At 34.5% G+C, this 12,871-nt stretch overlaps 1 protein-coding gene across 5 annotated transcripts in view; it reads right to left on the bottom strand.

Annotated features, from left to right (window-relative positions):
* Positions 1 to 12,871, bottom strand: part of NAALADL2 (N-acetylated alpha-linked acidic dipeptidase like 2) — an 887,154-nt gene that overhangs the window by 318,533 nt on the left and 555,750 nt on the right. The gene's annotated exons all lie outside the window — the stretch shown is intronic.

Below are 12,871 nucleotides of genomic sequence, written 5' to 3'. Positions count from 1 at the left end.
CAGTTGAGAATAATTTATTATTTAAAAAACTAGTGTGTGTGTGTGTGTGTGTGTGTGTGTGTGTGTATTGCTACTTTAAAATTACATTTCCACCTCACATTTACCGAATGGTTCTGTCTTTCATGTTGAAAATTTGATGACAGCTTTAAATATGCCATGTGAACTTCAAAAGATTTCAAGATGACAAAAATATGTTACACTCAGAGAACATTTGTATTCAGATAGGGTGAGGGATGTCAGAGCTAAGAGACATGAAAGGAGCCGCCTCTCACTATTCCTTAATTTCATCATGTGCAGAGAAAAATAACTGCTACTAATACTATGTTCCAGAAACAATTGTGCATTTTCATTGTGATGATTAAGGCTTGACTGGTTCTCAGTCTTCTCATTCCTGACAGCAAACAAAGCTATAACTATACCTACATTGTGAATAAGTATACCCAATATCTAGGAATAATACCAATCTTATTCAGAGAGATTCAAGGAATAACACTTGCTATTAACTCTGAGTCCCAATTCCCATAATTCAGCTTTTGTTGGGTTGCTACACATAGTTCTTCCTATAGTCCCTAATTTTAATTGAATAATTGTCTTATTCTATACACTTGAATCTCATTCTTGACTACCTGACTCTAGAAGAAATTTTTCTAGGACTGGGTTCTAAATAGCTTTTTTTTTTTTTTAATTTCAAATTATTGTGGGGGTTTAAATGTTTTTGGTTATATGGATCACTTTTGTAATGCTTGAGTCAGGATTAAAAGTGTGCCCATCACACAGATGGTGTTCATTGCATTCATTAGGTAGGTTTTTGACCATCCCCTCTTTGCCCCTCCCCTTTATTTAATATCCTTTGAGATTTACTTCCCTCTGTGCACATGTGTGCTCATTAGTTAGTTCCAATCTAATATTGAGTACATGTGTTGTTTGTTTTTCCGTTCTTTAGATACTTCACTTAGGATAATGGTCTCCAGTTCCATCCAAATTGTTGCAAAAGGCATTAAATCATCCTTCTTCATGGCTGAGTAGTATTCCATGGCATACATATACTACATTTTGTTAATCCACTCATGAATTGATGGGTATTTGAGTTGATTCCACATTTTCACAATTCACTCAAAGTGAATTATGCTGCAATAAATATTTGCATGCAAGTGTCTTTTTGCCTTTAGGTAAATACACAGTAGTAGGATTGCTGGATCAAATGGTAGATATACTTTTAGTTCTTTGAGGAATCTCCATACGGTTTTACATAGAGGGTGTACTAATTTTCAGTCCTACCAACAGTGTATAAATGTACCTTTTTCCCTGCACCCATGCCAGCAACTATTGTTTTTGGACTTTTTAATAAAAGCCATTCAACATGGGTAAGGTGATATCTCATTGTGGTTTTGATTTTTATTTCCATGATGATTAATGCCATTGAGCATTTTTCATATGTTTATTGGTCATTTGTCTATTCTCTTTTGAGAAGCTCCTGTTCATGTCTTTGTCTACTTTTTGATGGGATTGATTTTTTTCCTTACTGACTTGCTCGACTTCTTTGTAGATTCTGTTTATTAGTCCTTTATCAGACGTATAGCTTGCAAATATTTTTCTCCAATTCTGTAGGTTGTTTATTTCCTCTGTTAATTATTTCCTTGGCTGTGCAGAAGCTTTTTAATTTAGTAAAGTCCCATTTATTTATTTGTGTTGTTCATGTGATTGTCATTGGGGTCTTTTTCACAAATTCTTTGCCTAGGCCACTATCCAGAAGAGTTTTTCCAACATTTTCTTCTAGAATTCTATGGCCTCATGCCTTACATTTAAGTCCTTTATCCATCTTGAATAAATTTTTGTGAGTGGTGACAGATACAGATCCTGTTTTATTCTTCTGCATGAGGCTATCCCATTTCCCAGCATCATTTATAGAATAAGGATTCTTCTCCCCAGTGTATATTGTTTTCTGCTTTGTCAAAGACCACCAGTTGGCTATATGTGGATGGTTTTATATGTCTGGGTTTTCTGTTCTTTTCCTTTGGTCTACATCTCTAATTTTGTGCCAGTACCATGCTGTTTTGGTTCCTATAGCCTTATAGTATAGTTTGAAGTCTGGTAATGTGATGCTTCCCAATTTATTTCTTTTGCTTAAGATTGCGTTGGCTATTTGGGCTATTTTCTGGCTCCATGCAAAATTATTTTTTCTAGATCTGTGAAATGTGACATTGATTGGTATTTTGATGGGAATTACATTAAATCTGTAAATCACTATGGGTAGTAGGGACATTTTAACAATATTGGTTCTATCAACAATGTTGGTTCTACCAATCCATGAGCATGATATGTTTTTCCACTTGTTTATATCATATGCGATTTCTTTCCTCAGTGTTTCGTAGTTCTCTTTGTAGAGATCTTTCACATGATTGGTTAAGTATATTCCTAGGTATTTTATTTTCTTTGTATCAATTGTGAATGTTACTGTGTTTTTGATTTGATTCTCAACAAAGGGGTGCTGGATTTTGTCGAATGCTTTTTATGCATCTATTGAGATAATCATATGATATTGGTTTTTGCTTCTGTTTATGTGGTGAATCACATTTATTGATTTACATGTGTTGAACCATCCTTGTATCTCTGAGATGAAGCCCACGTGGGTCATAGTGGATTATTATTATTTTTTTTGATATGGTGTTGAATTTGGTTTGCTAGTATTTTATTGATGATTTTTGCATCTATATTCATAAGGGATAGTTTTCATTTTTGTTGTGTCATTTCCTGGCTTTGGTATCAAGGTAATCTTGGCTTCATAGAATCAGTTGGGTAGGAATGCCTCCTTCTCAATGTTATGGAATAATTTCTGCAGAATGGGTACCAACTCTTCTCTGTAGGTCTGGTAAAATTTGGGTGTGAATCCATCTGGTCTGAGGGTTTTTACACTGGAAGATTTTAGATTGCTACTTCAATCTCATTGCTTGTTATTTGACTATTGAGGAGTTCTATTTCTTCCTGATTGAGTCTTAGGAGGTTGTGTATTTACAGAAATTTGTTGATTTCCTTTATGTTTTCAAGTTTATGTGTATAGAGATTTTGATAATATTCACAGAAGATATTTTGTATTTCTGTGGTATCACTTGTAATATCTCTTTTTTCATTTTTGCTTGAGCTTATTTGAAAACTTTCTCATCTATTCCTGGTTAATCTATCAACAGGTCTATCAATTTTGTTTATCTTTTCAAATAACTAACTTTTTGTTAGTTATTTGTTCATTGATCTGTACAATTTTCTTATTTTCAATTTTGTTAAGTTCTACTCTGATGTTAGTTATTTCTTTTCTTCTGCTGGCTTTGTGTTTGGTTTGCTTTTCCTTTTCTAGTTCCTTGAGTTGTGTTATTAGATTGTTAATTTGTGATCTTTCTGTCTTTTTGATGTAGGCATTTAAGGCTATGAATTTTCTCCCTTAGGACTGCTTTTGCTTTATCCCATAGATTTTTGATAGCTTGTGTCTCCTTTGTCATTCAGCTCAGGGAATCTTTTAATTTCCATCTTAGTTTCATCATTGATCCTATAATTGTTCAGCAGCAGTTTTCTTAATTTCTATGACTTTGTGCAGAATTGAGTGTTTCTCTTAGAGTGGATTTTTAGTTTCATTCCACTGTGGTCTGAGAAGATACATGGTATGATTTCTATTTTTTTAAATTTGTTGAGACATGTTTTGTGGTCTAAGATATGATCAATCTTGGAGACTGTTCCATGTGCTGATGAGAAGAATGTATATTCAGTAGTTTTGGGGTAAAATGTTCTGTAAATTTCTGTTGGGCCCACTTGTTCTAGAGTCCCATTTAAATCCAGTGTTTCTTTATTTTCTGCTTGGAAGATGGTCCAGTTTTGTCAGTGGGGTGTTGAAGAACAATGTTGTTCTTTATCTCTTTGCTTAGATCTAGTAGGGTTTGCATTATGAATCTGGGTGCTCCTGTGTTAAGTAGATAAATGTTTAGGATTGTTATATCTTCTTGTTGAATTGCTCCCTTTGCCATTATACAATGACTCTCTTTGTATTTCTTTATTACTGTCGATTTAAAGTCCATTTTATCTGATGTATGAATGGCTACACTTGCTTTCTTTTGGTTCCCATTGAAATGGAATTTTCTTTTTCTCCATTCCTTCACTTTGAGTCTGTGTGACTCCTTGAGGGTTAGATGTGTTCCCTGGAGACAACAGATACTTGGCTTGTATTTTTTTTCTTTTTTTTTTTATTCTTATTTCAGCATATTGTGGGAGTACAAAAGTTTAGGTTACGTATATTGCCCTTTTCCCCCCACCCCCCTGAGTCAGAGCTTCAAACATGTCCATCCTCTAGACAGTGTGCATTGCACTCATTATGTATATATACACCCATCCCCTCCCCCACCCACATCTGCCCAATTTATTCCTAAATGTGCTCTTAGGTGATGGTCAGTGAAACCAATTTGATGGTGAGTACACGTGGTGCTTATTTTTCCATTCTTGGGATACTTCACTTAGTAGAATAGGTTCCAACTCTTTCCAGGAAAATACAATAGGTGCTATGTCACCATTGTTTCTTATAGCTGAGTATTACTTTGTATTTTTTTTATCGATTTAGCCAGGCTATGTCTCTCGAGTGGGGAAGTCAAAACATTTACATTGATAGAACTAATATGCTGTATGCTGTTCTGTTTATCATGTTGGGTAGTACCATACTGATTTGCTTACCTCTTGTACTATTGTTTTATATGAGCTCTGAGCTTTAGCTTTTGGGTGGTTTTACTCTGGTGGGTAACTATTACGCTGATCCATGTATAATGCAGTTCTGAGTATTTCTTGCAGGGCTGGTTTAGTCCTGACAAATTCCCTCAGTGATTGCTTGTCTGGACAATTCTTTATTTCTCCTTTATATATGAAACTTAGTTTTTCAGGGTACACAATTCTAGGCTGGCAGTTGTTCTGTTTAAGAAGACTGAAGATAAGGCCCCAACACCTTCTGGCTTGTAAGGACTCTTTTGAGAAGTCTGCTATTAGCCTGATGGGTTTTCCTTTGTAAATTACTTGATGATTTAGCCTTATATCTCACAGGAGTTCCTCCTTCCTATTGACATTGGCCAGTATGATGGCTGTGTGTCTTGGTGATTGCCTCTTTGCGATGGATTTCCCATGTGTTCATTGAGCTTCTTGTAGTTGGATGTCTAAATCTCCAGGAAGACCAGAAAAGTTTTCCTCAATTACTCCCTTAAATAGGTTTTCCAGCCCTTGTGTGTTTTCTTCTTCATCCTTAGGGATACCTATGATTCTTATATTTGGCTGTTTTACATAATCCCACATTTCTTGTAGGCTTTGTTCATTCCTTTTAATTCTGTTTTTCATTTTTGACTTAGTTAATTTGATAGAGTTGTTTTAAGTAGTTTTTTTCCTCTAATTTTTCTACACCTCATAGGGACTAGAATCTGCTTTAGGATCACAGTTAGGATAATTGGGACTCTGGAATCTGCTAATGCCTCTCATAAATGCCAACTATTTGCCTGCAAATCTGAGTATGAACTGCTTCTAGATTCTATGCCATTATAAATCGCACACTTTTAAGGCAATAGTAGCTATCCCCTGCCTCTCGAATACAAACACATACAAATTCACATCTATATGTGGATGTACTCATGTGAGCTTGCATGTATTTGGAAAAACAAGTAAAGTTTAATTAAATTTTATTCTTTTTAATTAGTAAAATTATCTAAATAGAAAGATATTTTGATGAATATGAATCCCAGAAAAAAATAACTTTTCCTCTTTGTATCATTTGTAAGGGTGAAAACTGGCAATTGATTTCCCCATTTTTTTTTTTACCAAACTCTTCCATAAATCACAAATCATGAAATTAGTCAGAAGACTTATCACCTGCAACATTATCTATGCTGCATATTTTTCATTTGTCCATTCAGATCTATTTTCCACTTTTCACCCATCTCTGCCCCAGAAGGACCTCTATGGACTTCATCTACATGGCTCTTTTATTCTTTGGCCTTAAGTTAAATTTAGCCAATGGAGGGCATCAACTAGTAACCAGCAGGTTGTGGAAGTGAAGGATTGAAGTATTTATTCTCCATCACTCTCCCTGGCTATTTATTTCCTGACAATGACTGTCCTTGACTGACAACCATAGCTTCTCTCTCACGGCTAAAATACTTACCAGTTCCTATAACTACTCTCTCTTCTTGCCCCTTCAGGTTTATAGGTAGTAACAATTTCTACATCTGTTTTAGGGGTAGTTGTTAATACAAAACAAATCTTGTGAACAGCGTCTAAGAAGTAGCAAAAAATTAAGGAATTATTAGGTCAAAATTTAAGTTGTTCTGGGAACCCAGATAAGTAAAACAGTAAGTCTGTTTTCAAACTGAGGATATTTTCCAAAGTTGGACAATCTTTTAATCTTTATGGCCTCATGTAATTCAAAGGTCAGAAGACAAAGTCCCCAGCCTGCCCAAATTGGAAAGAAGAATGTGGTTTTATAAAAGGACTCTTCCTCTTTAAAGTAGGAATTCTAAGGGACTTCACTCCCATTCCCTTCCAAGAGACTGCAAAGAGAGTTTCCTGGCATTAAGCAGAGCAAGAACAGGGGATCCCTAAGAAATTGGAATATCTAGAATAACTCCAAAATGATACAAACAAAAAATTTATAACTTCTAAGGAGTAGAGGAGAAAAATATAATGACAAAAAATCTAAAGAGTAAAATTAAGAATAGGGAAAACATAATATGTAGCACCCAGAGGAAACACTAATTAAGATGAAAAATAAGCATAAATACATAATGATCACATTAAATGTAATGGGCCAAATGTTCTAGTTAAAAGATGATCAGATTGTATTTAAAATGCAAATTATTTGCTACTAATGATACATATATAAAAGAGAACAATACAGGAAGGTTGAGAGCAAGGAAGATATAGCATAAAGATACTAATGGAAAAAAAGCTAGAGTAGCTAAATTAATATCAGGCCAAATGAAAGTTAAAATAAGCATTACTAGACATAAAGAATATCACTTCATATACAGGGTTGAGCTAACCAGGAAGATATGATATAGTTGAATTTGTAAACACATAAAAAATGATCTGAAAATATATAAAGCAAAATCTGAGAGGTGGGGACCACGATGGCACACTAGAAGCAGCCTGCTTATACACTGTTGGGGGGGGGCTGCAAATTAGTACAACCTCTATGGAAAACAGTATGAAGATTCCTCGAAGAAATATATATAGACCAACCATTCAATCCAGCAATCCCACTGCTGGGTATCTACCCTAAGGAAAAGAAGTTATTTTACAAAAAAAAAAGACACCTTCACTCTAATGTTTATTGCAGCACAATTCACAATTGCAAAGATGCAGAATCAACCTAAGTGCCCATCAATTCACCAGTGGATAAAGAAAATGTGCTGTGTATATATATCCCATGGAGTGATATTCAGTCATAAAAAAACAATGAGATAATGTTGTTTGCAGGAACTTGGATGGAAATGGAGACCATTATCCTAAGTGAAGTATATCAAGAATGGAAAATCAAACGCCATATGTTCTCACTAATAAGTGGGAGCTAAACAATGGGTACACATGGGCACAAAGAGATATAAAGGATACTGGAAACCAAAAAGAGGGGAAGGTGGGAAGGGAGCTGAGGGATAAAAACTTGCCTACTGCATACAATGAACACTATTCTGGTGACGGGCAGAACAAAAACCCTGGCTTCAGAATTACACAAGATATCCAAGTAACAAAAATATTTGTACCCCCTTGATATTTTGAAATTAAAAAAAGTGAACAGAACTGAAAAGTAAAATTGACAAATCATACTCACATTGGTAAATTTTAACACTAATATGATGTAGAACATTTGAACAACCTGATTAAAAAACTTAGTCTACATGAACATACATAGAATGGACAACTATGTATCACACATGCTTTTTAAATGCTCGTGGACCACAGATCATACCCTGGATCATAAGGAAGATATTAAAAATTGAAATCACACAGAAATATAGAGGAAACAACATATTCTAATGAAAATCCAAGTTGCTCATGCTCTACTTGAGAAGAATATCACATCATAATAACAAGTAGTATGGCAGAGAGAGTCACAAAGAGAGACTCCTTCCAACCTCAGTACAATTCTAAATGGATTTTTATGGAGGAGAAGGAATTTTCACTGAGCTTAAAGAATTTAGATGATACTGGGCCTTTATGACTTCGAGACACAGATATGTAAGACATAGTTGGATAATACTGAATAGAATAATATGGAAAAATACTGGATACATGGAGGGAATAGCAGGATATAGAACCAGAAAGGCATTGAGGAATCTCTGGCAGTTTCTTGGTTAGTAAATGACAAAGTTGGCCCATTGTGAAAAACAGATCATAAAAATATAAACATAGGGTATGCGCTAATGGATTTTATCACATATAAACTCCAAAGTTTAGCTGCAGTTTCTGTAATTTATAAGGAGTGACAGGTATTTGAAAAACAATATAAGAATATAAAAAGCTATAAAAATTGATGAGAAACATTCAAAAATGAGAAAATACTTGTTAAAGTAATTTTGCTTAAAAGTGTACATCTAAGGTTGCCTTTAGGTCTTTTAGCAAACAAACAAAACCTCTAAGCCAAATCTAAGCGGAATCTTTTCTAAAAATCAAACTGTTGAGACAGAAAGCTGGAAACTTGAGAAGTTCTGGGTGAATGACAGATCTGTGTCACCCTCTGTAAGCCCAATCTGCACTCCCCAGGAAACAGAGAATTGACTCTACTTTCTGTGGACTTTGGACAATAGATTTCCCACCTATGTTCACTCTGCTTAAAATCCTTGATGAACAGTCCTTCAAAGTGAATTCTGAAGCTCTCTTCCCTTTTGTCCAAGGACTTCAGACTGGCAGCTCATGAATGCTGATCTTTAGTTCTACAGATTACTCTGTTATCAGCTTCCAGCTCAGACTCCTAGGTTCACTGTGTAACTGGCTGCTTGAAGAGCCATAAAATTGAGGTGTCATCATTGCACAGTATAGTAACTCTTAACACATAGCTTGCATTTGTTAGCACGTGTTAGTCTTGTCTAAAGTTTTCTAGCTCACTGATTTTTTTCAGAAAAAGAGTAGTTACCAAATCTATATGCATGCCATATATAAATTGTCTGCACAAATTTAAAATTTCCTCATTTTTTCTGGACATTTCCCCTATGTTGGTGGCTGAAAGTTATTAAAGCCCATTTTGCTCTAAAACAAATTTGCAGTTTTTAATTGTTTTTTAGGCATGCTAAAAAATTCTTTTGCTATGGCCAAAAAGGCTTATCACTTGTTACATTGGGACTTAAAGAAAGCTATGTCATATCAGATCCACACCACTCCATTGTCTACTGAGATAGATAGGGAGGTAAATGGATATATAGACAGACAGACAGGCAGGCAGATAGATAGATAAGATAATCTCAAGACATTATGTGACCATAATAGCATAGTGTACTCTTCGATCTTCTCACATGTAGAAACTTTGTGGCTATTCTGAACAGATAGCTTCATCTGTAACAAAAAATAATGTTGAATTCAACTGTACTAACATTTCTTATTAATGTATATTTATTAGGAAGCTAAAATGCACTATTTTTTAATAAATTTTATATTACCACACTGTGAATAATATGTTCAATACATGTGTTTAAATCTCTACTCAAGAAATGCTAATAATGCATTGCTATAAGCAGCTACTAAAAATTAGAAAGATAGATCTTCACAATACAGTTGAAATATGTGAAAATTATAAAGAAGATTATCAGTTAGATCTCATACTATTCTAATAAAACTAATTTTATTCAAATAATATGTAAATTTTTGAATAAGGATATAATAAAAATATACAGCATATCTATTTAAAGAGACATATTTCAAGTTTACTTACATATGAACTTATCACTGATGATAAGTTTTGTGAACAGAAAGTCATTTTTTTCAAAGTAATTCATCAGACATATTAAAATATTTCTTCTTAATTTGATTCATTTATATTTTTTACCCTAAATTATATTGATGGCTTTTACATTTTCTCCTCTCCTTTTTTCCCCAATATATTTGTAAATTTTAACCACAGGCTTAGATTGATATTTGAAAATTCAGATTTCTATGTTTTGACTGAACCTCAAAGACAAAGATTGACATTACATTGGATCAATGGGGTAAGACCCCATGAGAAATGAAATGGAGTTAGTATTCAAGTAATGAATCAACGTGAACAATCTATTAATATTTATTTAGACAAGTCCTCTTCTCCTGATTCTTTTTCCCTTCCTCATACAATTTTCTTAGTTTTCTCAGGGCTGTCCTTATAAATGCTCTTCTTGTCACTTTACTTTGCTGACCCTATTTCATGAATGCAGACATTTAATTCCCTTGTTTAGTTTAGAAGTTTATAAGTTAGATAGCTTTCGATTACAAATAACTGAAAACGAAACATAAATTGGCTGAAACAAAAGAACCAATATATTGGCTCATGTATAGACAGTTCAATAGATCTGGCTTCAGAGAAGGCTTTATTTAGGGCTCAAATGATGTGGACAAGGGTCTCTCTCTCTCTTACTCTCTGTCTCTATTTATCTCTATCTCTCCCCTTTACTCACCTAACGCTTCCTGTGTTGGCTTCATTGTCAGGTAGGAAATAGTCTCATGGTCCCAGGATGGTTATTAAAAGATCCCAGAGCCACATGCTTTCTTGTTCACCTCTAGTGCCAAAGAGAGTCATTGCTCAAAGTTTAAAACTTGAGTCTTTTTCCTGCTAGGCCAGACTTGGATCATCCTTGAACTACATGTGCTTTCACAACATCTACTTGTCCCTTCTCCTTTTTGAACTGTTGCTAACATTTCTCAGCAATATTTTATGAGTAGGTTTGACCAGATCCCAAGCTCTACAAGTAGATCCTGATTGGCTCAAACCTATTGACATATCACATCAACCATACTATGATGATTGCTTCGAGGATGATTCAGCTCTGATCAAACATTACCAAGATTCAATTTCTGAACTTTGAGCCAGGACTGTCTTTAACACTACAGGTGTTAAATGTAGTCTCTTAAATTTTAGCAGCCAAATTCCTCTACATTTTAGAGAATTCTGATTCAGTGTATATATATATATATGGCATTAAATGAGTAAGATAAGTAATTAACTGATTTGCACATTTATTCTTAATGTACTCTTGTCCAAACTTGTTGGGTAAAGACTTTCCTACACTAAAGCTCAGGACTAAGAAAATTCAACAATAAGATATAATTATAATATGCTTTGAATTTTTTTAATCCATAAACTATCAGTGTTGCTCTTATGATTGAAATTACACCACCTCGTTCAGTATCCTTTTTACTTTCTATCCTGATATACATCATTGTGAGCAACTAATGCATGTTTCCAAGTGTTTTTGAGAAAACGTAAAAGTCAATTATTGCAAGTGAATCATAAGCATTATTGTCTAAAACATTGGGGTAAAGGGTCATTATCCTACATTTAAGATTTGTTTGATTACTCATTGAGACAATTAATATGTGGAAAATATAAATGTAATAGCCTGCATTTTTTAAAATGAAGAACTTATACTCATTATAACATGAAATGTCTTTTCAGTAATTTAAATGTTTCTGTCTGAATTTTTCTAAAACAATAATACTATATTCATGAGAAAATCCTGATATAGCATAATTCCTTAGAAAGCAAGCCTATTTCATTACTTCTTTAACAAGGGAGTTGCAAAGAGGTTTCAGTACATATTGCAACTTTTCATCTAGATTTCATACATGTTGTTAATTTTTTATGGACATATACCTAGAGAGTGTCATTTTGCTTTCCTAAGACATTATTGTGCATATAGGGAAGGATATTGACATGGTTATTTGACAAGGAAGATACTCGTTAATATTCATGTAACATTGTACAGTACACAAAAGTAGTGATACAACTTCTTGAGATGACAGAGGGATAGTTATTTTTTATAGATGCAGAAATAGAGGCTTCCAGTGGGCAGGTGACATATGAGTGGCTATGGAGCTAGCATGGAGACTGTCAGCTCGCTGAGGGCAGGACAGCAACTGGAATGCATTAGGGGCTATGAATATGTATTGAACAAATTAATTGATTAAATTTGGGCTTAAATCTGGTCTTTTACAAGTCCAGTGCTTTCTTATAACTAAAGTAATACTGTGATGTTGTTTACATATATGGGGCTCAGAATAAATGACAGAAAAAAAAGCAAAATAAAGCAAAAGGCTGCTCAAGGGCCTCTTCATTCCTGTTTTGAGGATGCTGGCTTATCATTGTTCTCTGTATTTCCCACATTGTTCAATTGTTAATCAGTTTAGGAGGCTCCCAGTCTACAGGATTTTGAAAAACATATGTTCCTAGCAGAGCAATCCTGAATGTATTCAGATTTTTTAAAAGACTTCTTCAGAATATATTTTTTTTTAGTATGCTTTTGTTGTCAGGAGAAAAGGAGATGAGATAAAACACTACTAGTTGAGCCCTCAAGTCTCGACACAAAAAAACAGAGCCCTTGAGTTGTAGTTCACAGCAACTAGAAACAAATTTAACAAAATGTAGAGTCTCTGGTTTAGAACTCTAATGCCGAGGCTGGAGGCAGGAATAAGATGCATCCTGTGGCTTTCATCCCACCACAGGTAGCTTAACTACCCCAGTTTGATCTTATGTGGTCCAACAAGGCCTGACAAACTGTGCTGCAGTACGAGAAGCATCTCTCGGGCGATGATGCGTATAGACAGAGGGATTTTTTAGTCAATTGCAGGAATTAGGCTTTAATGCTTTATACTAAAAGACTTCATACCCCAGATAGCTGTCTGC

Source organism: Lemur catta, chromosome 1 (genome assembly GCF_020740605.2).
Source record: "Lemur catta isolate mLemCat1 chromosome 1, mLemCat1.pri, whole genome shotgun sequence".
In the NCBI taxonomy this organism is placed as follows: Eukaryota; Metazoa; Chordata; class Mammalia; order Primates; family Lemuridae; genus Lemur; species Lemur catta.
Note: the sequence above shows the minus strand (reverse complement) of the source record. Positions and strands in the feature narration are given on the sequence as shown.